A 9,585-nucleotide genomic window follows, 5' to 3' on the forward strand; every position below is an offset into this window, starting at 1 on the left:
CTGTGCCTTGTTCTCCTCACACACACACACACACACTTCTCCTTCTCTCCCTTCCATCTCCCTCAGGACAAAAGGCCTTTACACACCGGGGGTGGGTTTTTTTATGCGATTACTTTGCACGTCAATATATTTTTCCGAACTCTTGTTTTTGTCATGATAACTTCCACAAAGAAGGTGAATATTAAACAGTTAAAGAGCAACTTTTTTTTAATTAATTTTTTTCTGAGGTACAACCAATTAAGTTGTGCTAAATGGACGTGATGTCATAACAGCAATGGTAGACCTGTTGAGGACGTTGCTGCATTAGAAACAGTACAAAAGTAAAGTTGTGTTACTTTGCTAGGTGCAGAGATTTCTGGACTCGAACCCCGTGCACCCTTGGACACTGGAGGGGCCACTGATTGGGAATGAGGTGTTACACATAAGATAATGATTTAGCGTGTTTTAACATTTTAGTTTTAAAAGCCCCACACAAACACAGCAACCTATGACATGTGGTGCCTTTGTATTGGGACTGCAGTCATTGTTATAGTAAAGGTAGTCATCACAGGGCCAGTGATGGGGAGGATGTGATGTCACAGGGCCAGTGATGGGGAGGATGTGATGTCACAGGGCCAGTGATGGGGAGGATGTGATGTCACAAGGCTCCTGAGGTGGATGCTATGTCACTACACTCCAATGAAAGATGTGATGTCATAGGAGTCTGGAAGAGGATGTGATGTCACAGGAGTCTGGAAGAGGATGTGATGTCACAGGAGACTTGAGAGGATGTGATGTCACAGGAGTCTGGAAGAGGATGTCATGTTTCCGAGAGAGCTCTCTTTTCATTTTATTCCTGCATTCATGGTACAAGAGCCTGATTGGTGTGATATGAGATCATGTGACCTGAGCCTGATTGGTCTGATATGAGATCATGTGACCTGAGCCTCTGTAGAGTCATCGCGGGGCTATGAGCTTCAACTTTCAACTTAAAGATTCAAACTTCATGTTATATTCTAATCAAATTAGCTCGTTATACACACATACATGTGGATTTCTCTCCCACACACAAAAATGCATATATCACAGCTAATCTCTGTTGCATTCTAGTACAAATTACAAAAAAATAAGGTACCCAGCAAAATAACCAAAGTGATTAGTTCAACATTTTACTTTCTAACAGAATTAGGAATTTCAACACAAAAATGTACCAGGGCCCACCAATGGCATCCCTTTAGACACACACACACACACACACACACACACACACACACACACACACACACACACACACACACACACACACACACAGAGAGAGACACACAAACACATGCATGTACACACACACACACACACAGAAACACAACACAGTAACTCAGAAATCTAACAGAGATGAGCTGACACAGTCAATCAAGAACATGCATACACACACACACACACACACACACACACACATTTCTGTGTGTGTCTTTGTGGACGTTTGTGTGTGTGGTTGTGTGTGTGTGTGTGTGTGTGTGTGTTTGCGTGTGTTTGTATGTGTCCGTGTGGGTGTGTGTGTGTGTTTGTCTGTGTCTGTCTGTGTCTGTGTCTGTGTGTGTGTGTGTGTGTGTACATGCATGTGTGTGTGTGTGTCTCTGTGTGTGTGTGTGTGTGTGTGTGTGTGTGTGTGTGTGTGTGTGTCGCTGTGTTTACATGCACTCCTGCATGAGAGTTTAACAGAATTTTCATTTAACCTCTCCTGCCTGGGCTGATGGAAAGGATGACTGGTAGATAATGTAGTCTTGGGCTGTATTTGTGTGTAGATGCATGTGTGTGTGTGTGTGTGTGTGTGTGTGTGTGTGTGTGTGTGTGTGTGTGTGTGTGTGTGTGTGTATGAAGAGAGAGAGAGAGAGAGAGAGAGAGATAAAGACTCTAATGGAAGGGGGGAGGGGGTGAAGTAAATGGAGCTATAAACAAAGACAAGGTCATGAGTTCAGCCTGCAGGGGGCGCCGTCCTCAATGACCACATGTAATCGCTCATCCAGACACCTGGTCTGTTCTGGTCGGGGCGCCACATGAAGCTGAGGCAATAACAGTTCATCATTTACCAAACCATTATGCTTTATGTCTCAATAACACTCATTCCCATTGGGCTTTATGTCTCAATGTGTGTGTGTGTGTGTGTGTGTGTGTGTGTGAGGGGGTGTGTGTGTGTGTGTGTGTGTGAGGGGGTGTCTCAATAACACTCATTCCCATTGGGCTTTATGTCTCCATAACCCCATTCGCTCTCATGACATCCACACAGAGGATAGAAGCCTGTGGTGTGTGTGTGTGTGTGTGTGTGTGTGTGTGCCTGCGTATGTGTGTGTGTGCCTGCGCGCGCGTGTGAGTGTGTGTGTGTGTGTGTGTGTGTGCCTGCGCATGTGTGTGTGTGTGTGTGTGTGGGGGGGGGGGGGGGTGTCTGTGCATGTGTATGTGTGTGTGTGTGTGTGTGCCTGCACGTGTGTGTGTGTATGCCTGCGCGCGTGTGTGTGTGTGTGTGTGTGTGTGTGTGTGTGTTCGTGTGTGTGGAGGGGGTTCTCACTAATGGCATGTCTGTGAATGTGTGTGTGTGTATGTCTGTGTGTGTGTGTGGGGGGGGGGGGGGGTTTTGTGTGGGTTCTCACTAATGACATAGAGCAGTTATCACACATTATACATTCACGCGTGTGTGTGTGTGTGGTGTGTGTGTGTGTGTGTGTGTTTCACCACTGCTCTCTGCGTTAGTGCTAAATGATTATGTTTATTAATGCTGCAGTTGATGTGTTGTTCATTTGGGGTTGTGCTAATGGATTGACTAATGTTATTCAAACAGAGAAGTTCTCTCCTGTCACGCCACCTGTTAAACGGTCCTGTGTTGAGTCTCCTGTCACGTCACACCCGACCACTCCTGTGTTGAGTCTCCTGAGCACACAGGAATCTGGGTCGTTAGTGTGACGGTGAACAGTAGGGTGACGGTGAGCGTTAGTGTGACGGTGAGCGTTAGTGTGACGAATGACCTGCTGATGACAGCCGATGCAGGATCACCCTCACTCCTCATCCTCCTGGACCTGACTGCTGCATTTGACACAGTGACCTCCTAGAGCGCCTTCACACCACCATTGGACTATCAGACTCTGCACTCAAGTGGTTTCAGTCCTACCTTTCTGGCAGAACTGAATATGTCTCACTGGGAAGATGCAAGTCCAGACAGCTCCCTGTCTCCTGTGGTGTTCCTCAAGGGTCGGTCCTCGGCCCCATCCTCTTCATTATTTACATGCTCCCCCTCGGTCGTGTCATCAGCAGACATGGGATGTCTTTCCACTGTTATGCTGACGACACACAGCTTTATAGCAAAGAAAGGTCAAACTAAAAACTTGTAGGTACAAATACGATGATCTACGGAGTTTGGTCCGCCATTTTTTTTTTAAACTAAGGTAGTAGGTTACTAGGGAATGTACACGCGTACCTACTCTCCTCGTTCTGATTGGTCATCTGTTAAAAAGGCGCTTGACGTCACCCAGCGCTTTTCTGAAAAGTTTCTCAAAAAGGCGTCGGGCGCTGCGCCTTTTTAGAAGTTGTTAAAAGGCGGCCGCTTTTTAAAAAGGCGTAGTTTTTTTTCCTTTTCTCATAGGGTGCATGTAAAAAAGGCGCTGGCAGCTGAAAAAAGAAGTCAAGTGTGAACGCGGCCTAAGAATAGCATGTCTACTAACAAGCAGTAACCAGCAGGTGCTTAGTAACCCATAGCAACCAGCAGGATGTGGAATGGTGACGTGTGACATCACCACCAGAACCTGATTATTGAACAATTAGCAGGTAAACTTTACTAGAGGATTGATAACCAGCCAGCATTGCCTCAAAGCTTAAATCTTGCAGCCAGGCAAAGATTTCTAGAATTTGAAGCATGTGTTTTGTGTTATTTTGTAAACAACATGCCAGCATGGTTAGTATGTTTGGGGCGACGCACTGCCTAGGGAAAAAAAAAAAAAAAAAAAACCTCCCGATGTATAAACGCAATATCCTTGTAAGTTGCGTAAATGACGACGTGTACATTTAAATGTAATAATTTTTTTTCTGGCGGATTCTACCACTAAACCGTCTGATCTGCCTCTGTATGTCATTGTCGAATCAGGTAACAGTCGTTCAGTCAGCCTAAAGTCGTGCTTCAAATGGCCCCGCCCCGCCCTCATCTGTTTTGTCCACTGTGACAACATTTCCTCGTTTTTAAATAAATGGTCATGTTTTGATAAAACTGACTCGTCGCTTTTTTCCTCCATGATTGAAAATGGATCTGTCGTTGTGACGCCTGCGCGGCTTCGCTGTCGACAGCAGTCGACAGTGTCGCAAAGTCACGCATGCGCAATGTGAGGGACTACCATCCGCTAAAGGAGTACCGTCCGGTAGTGACAGGCATATTCTGTCAAGATGGCTGCCCTGTTCAGTGCAATAACTCGATTCGCTCTTTGACAGAAACTCCTTTTTAGTCGGCGTAATAATGAAGATAAATTGACAACAAAACAATTAGGACTTCCTGGACCAAATGTGTCCATTAAACAGGTTTCTACAAAGGGAGGGAAGAATTGGAACGAAAGAAAATCGCGGTCGTGAAGTGGCTAACGCGTCTGTATTTCATATACCACTGTCACTTTTCATAGGTTTCACAGTGTGTTTCACAGTTCGCTTCTTGCACTAACACTGAATAATTTTTTATGTGATGACTTATTTTGCTTTTGTAAGCCAATACTTTCAAGATCAGTCAATAAATATGGTTGGTTTTGACTTATGTTACCCCTTCTTTATGATGTTACTGGACATATCATGTGCCCTGTTAAGCTATGTTACATCATACAACATTTGAGATACGTGGATAATGAAAAAGTGGGATAATTTAATGTGGAGCCACATCATGTTTGCTTATGAAGGCTCCTGGATGCAACTTTCTTCCATAGCTTTCCACCTGTAAGAGGGGACATATTACTGTTGTGTGCTGCCAATAGTGGACAAAAAGGTATTGCTGTATGAGTTAATCAGCTAACTTAATGTACCTACTGAATGGGTCGCCTTAATCATTATCAAAAAAATTGCCCCTCCTGAGAATTTTTTCAGGAGCCGCCACTGCTAGTTCTACATCTCCCTCCATGTCACTCCCTCCCAACAGCCCCTCACACACACATGGCACACACACATGGACACACATGCACACACACATGGACACACACACTTGTTATTTAATGACCTTGGTGGTGTCAGCACCTTGTACTACTATTTGCTCAGCCAGTTGAGCCTCAGTAACGCACACATATGATGACCTCACCTGATTACATACACATATGCTGAACAGGTAACGCATACATATGATGACCTCACCTGATTACATACAAATATGCTGAACAGGTAACGCATACATATGATGACCTCACCTGATTACATGCTGAACAGGTAACGCATACATTTGATGACCTCACCTGATTACATGCTGAACAGGTAACGCATACATTTGATGACCTCACCTGATTACATGCTGAACAGGTAACGCATACATATGATGACCTCACCTGATTACATGCTGAACAGGTAACGCATACATTTGATGACCTCACCTGATTACATGCTGAACAGGTAACGCATACATATGATGACCTCACCTGATTACATACAAATATGCTGAACAGGTAACACATACATATGATGACCTCACCTGATTACCTTCATGCTGAACAGGTAACGCATACATATGATGACCTCACCTGATTACATGCTGAACAGGTAACGCATACATATGATGACCTCACCTGAAGGAGGAGTGGAGATAAAGTGCTTTTTTAAAAGAAAGACACAGGACATCGTGTTGTTCTTACCAGGGCGGCAGCCAGGGGCGGACTGGCCATCGGCGATCTGTATTCACACTCATGGTGCCTATTTTTCGAAAATTTTCTGAAGTGTCTTCTGAAATGTGTTCTTACGGACTTCGGAAGACCAACGTAACAGCACACTCACACGTACGCGTTGGAATGCGTTGATCCAACGGATGGCGGAGGAGGAGTTTGGCACATGGGGTTGTGGTCAACAAACCAATCACGCTACTAGCAAGCTGTTTACCTTGTGAGTAGTAGCATGCTAACATTAGATAGGTGGCTCAGACAAATAAAAGACTTGTAACTTGTAACACGAGGTAAGCTATGTCAGCATCCCCCAAGCTATCCAAACAGCAAAGCTCTCGAAACAACTCTACTAACTTTATGTGCACTCATGATAAAACACATGTACAAATCACCATATGCACTAAAACTTAAGTTAGAACACATATATTTCACATTTACATTGCACTACAGTGTGGACACGTACCTCTCTCAGCCAAGCAGAATACAGACTGACAAAGGAACGCGAAAATGCAGCATATAGCCACCACCACCCAACAGAGGGCGCACTTACCCAACAAATAACTCTCCCAATACCTATTAGCTACCATGAAACGGCTGAACAAATACAAGATTTTGGTGAAATAAACTCATATAGACACAAAATAGAAAATGAAAGGTTGCAAAAGTATTTCTCCTTCTTTAACATGTTACACATACACACACAGTAGACTAATAAAAAGTACTAACTTTGTAATAGCATGAGCAATTCATATGTCTAACTCTAACCAATTTCTGTTGATGAAGTCTTAAAGGATGAGATGATGAACAACTGCAAAGTTTACGTTTGTAACCATATGGGAACTCACTTTAAATAGTGAGAGTAGGGCTGATGCCTTGGATTCTCCAGACACTACAAGGCATTAGCTCCAGAATGTGTTATCTTTACAGACAGTGATCAATTCACACACAAAATGTATCATTTCACACACTTGTATATCCTCACTTACAGGAGGCAAACATATTTCTGCTTCTCAGATTTGTTTACATCTCAAATGTTGTCTCTTCATGTTGTAATCATGAGTTGAGCTAATTAATGTTATTGGACTTGTCTCGGAGACAAACAGATGTCCCAGAATAATTCACACATTAAACTCAAACCAGCTGCTTCATAGTAGGGCATACTTTATTTTCTTACTTTACTATGAGTTTTCTTGGTTCATTTCTGTGGTGTAGAGTAGACAAATATCCACCGCAGCATTGAAATTTAAGTGGAAAGTCTGATGTATGTATGATGGATGATACTGGTTAAGAATACAAACTGATCATTTTACTAATTTCATAACAAGCGTCAAGAGATCCGCGAACCCACGAACTTCATCGGATGTTTCTTTTAGGCGCGAAACGAGTGGTCTCGAGCGTGGTATATACCTGTGACTGGCGCTCAGCGGCTCTCTGAGGAGAATCGGCGTCAGTTATCACCCAACTGACACCAGAAGTCAGTCGACGGAGACATAAGAAGTTGTTTTGGTGAGCGTCTTTTCATCGAGAGTTTCGAGGTTTCATCGTGCAGCGCATTACAGCAGGTTGGTGATATTGAAATATAAAATGAACACCGACTACGTTAGCAGTAAGTTAAAGTTCAACCGTTCACTCTTCGCCTTTACAGTTAGCTAAAAATGACCGTTAGTCTGCGGTTTACTGTTAGCCAGCATATCAGATAATTCTAGAGAATGTTAGCTAATGTTAACTAACTAATGTCAATTAGCTATCTAATACCTGGATTAAATTACGTTAGTTTTATTTAGCCAGCCTATACTAGACGTGGGCTGTTAAATAATGAGACTAGGTACTGCTGTAGTTCTATTGTAATGAAGACAATTTATATTATCAGTATCGATAATTAGGCTAACTGCCACACCTCGTATAACGTTACTTAATGTAAGAAATTGTCGTGGTAGCCTAAATCTTTTGGAGGTTCGGTTGTTCTGGTGTAAATTTCTCCTCACAGGTTATGTTTGTTGGGATAAATAAATAAATAACGTGAGGCTTCTTTATGTCGCTTTCAAATGCCTTCGCCCGCACGCGCATAGTTTTCTGTCACAAGTCGAATTTAAAGTTAGCCAAGGTTAGACTGAAAAAAGTCTGAATGTTAGTTATCAAGATAGTTGCCCAGTTAATTAGTAGCGTGGGATGAGGAAACTGCAGAGCCTCGTCACTGCTGAAGTCAAACTAGCTTGGTGTTTTTGTCACTTGCACTTTACCATGAGCGGACATGCACTTTGTGTGCGCGCTAACGCCTGCTTTCGACCAGCTCCGTGTACCTATGCGAGTCAACCGGAACTCCGTTCACTCCTTAAACTCTGATGTCCTAATGATGAGAATGCGAATGAGGTCCCTGAAATCATATTTGACTTGCACTGTTGGAGAGGGGCATCAGATAAAGTTAAAGGAAACTTTGATAACATTTGTGTACTTCAAGGTAACTTTTATATGAGGAGACTAATTCTTATTTAAAAAAAACTTTAAAAAGGTTATTGTTTTTTTATGTAAATTTGCTAACATAAAGAACCATTGATGATCAAGTGTTTTTGTGTATTTTTTAGTTTTCTAGGTCTAATAACTTTTCAGCTTGTCAACTCCTGTGACAGCAAGGTCTGAGAAACATACCTCCAAACCATGAGTTCATCTGATGAGGTCAGTAGAGTTCAGCAATATTACTACACTTGCTGCTACACTTTCAGTCATCTTACCAGACAGAGAAATGACAAAAGCTCATCATGTGCAATCCAACATCATACAGTTGAATTGTCATCTCTCTTAAACTGTTTCGACATAGCCTGAACATTATAACAATCATGAAAGGGAATTTATTGCAGGACTGTTATATAAGACTTGCTTTAATTTCCGCTAGGTGCACCTAAGAAACTGGGAACTGAGTGTACAATACACAAAGGTTATATAATAATTATCGGTACATATGAACCTCTATGCACATGGGGTGCTCAGGTTTTTTTTCCGTTGTTGCCGCCTCTGAAATGTTTTTTTTATTATTATTAGATTAGAGAAAAGAGTACAAATAGAAAAAGATGAAGACCTCAACTGATTCTGTCTCCTTCAGCCTCTCGTGCCTTCAGAGCTCCCGTCAGAACCCCAGCTGAGTCCAGAGTTGGCTTCGTAAGGCGCACCCAGCCCCCAGCTCCTGCCCTGCCATCTCAGGTGAACAGCTAAACTTTTTGGCTGTTCTTATGAAGAAAGATAGGAAGGGATCATATAAATAATTAAGGGAAAATTACCCAAACTATTTATTTTAGTGTTTATGCTACTCAGGGTTTCTGTGGATCCTTAAATCTGAAAAAGTGAGGTGTGCTCTTCAGGAGTGGAACACAAAGAGAGAGAGTCTGTGGGGACGTGACAACAAAGTGACATCAGGTTACAGTTTGGAGGAGAGGCAGACAGTTTACATAGGTTCCAGATTAAACCATACGCCCTGATTCAAGTCAAACACAATGGACGAATTCCAGGTGTACCAACAACATGTACAAGATTTATTATCTGTTAAAGTTATTTTGTAGCATGCATGTTATTTCATAGTAACAAGTTATCTTCTTTTGTTGCTGAACCTCTTTTACCTGACTCCGATAACCACGTCTATCACCTTGACACCGCCTCAGGCACTAGTTAGCCCTGCTTGGCCCAAGGATAATCGGCCTTGGCACGCAGTAGCTCGCCCGGATTTGGCCAGAAACAT

This window comes from Clupea harengus, chromosome 21 (genome assembly GCF_900700415.2).
Source record: "Clupea harengus chromosome 21, Ch_v2.0.2, whole genome shotgun sequence".
Classification (NCBI taxonomy): domain Eukaryota; kingdom Metazoa; phylum Chordata; class Actinopteri; order Clupeiformes; family Clupeidae; genus Clupea; species Clupea harengus.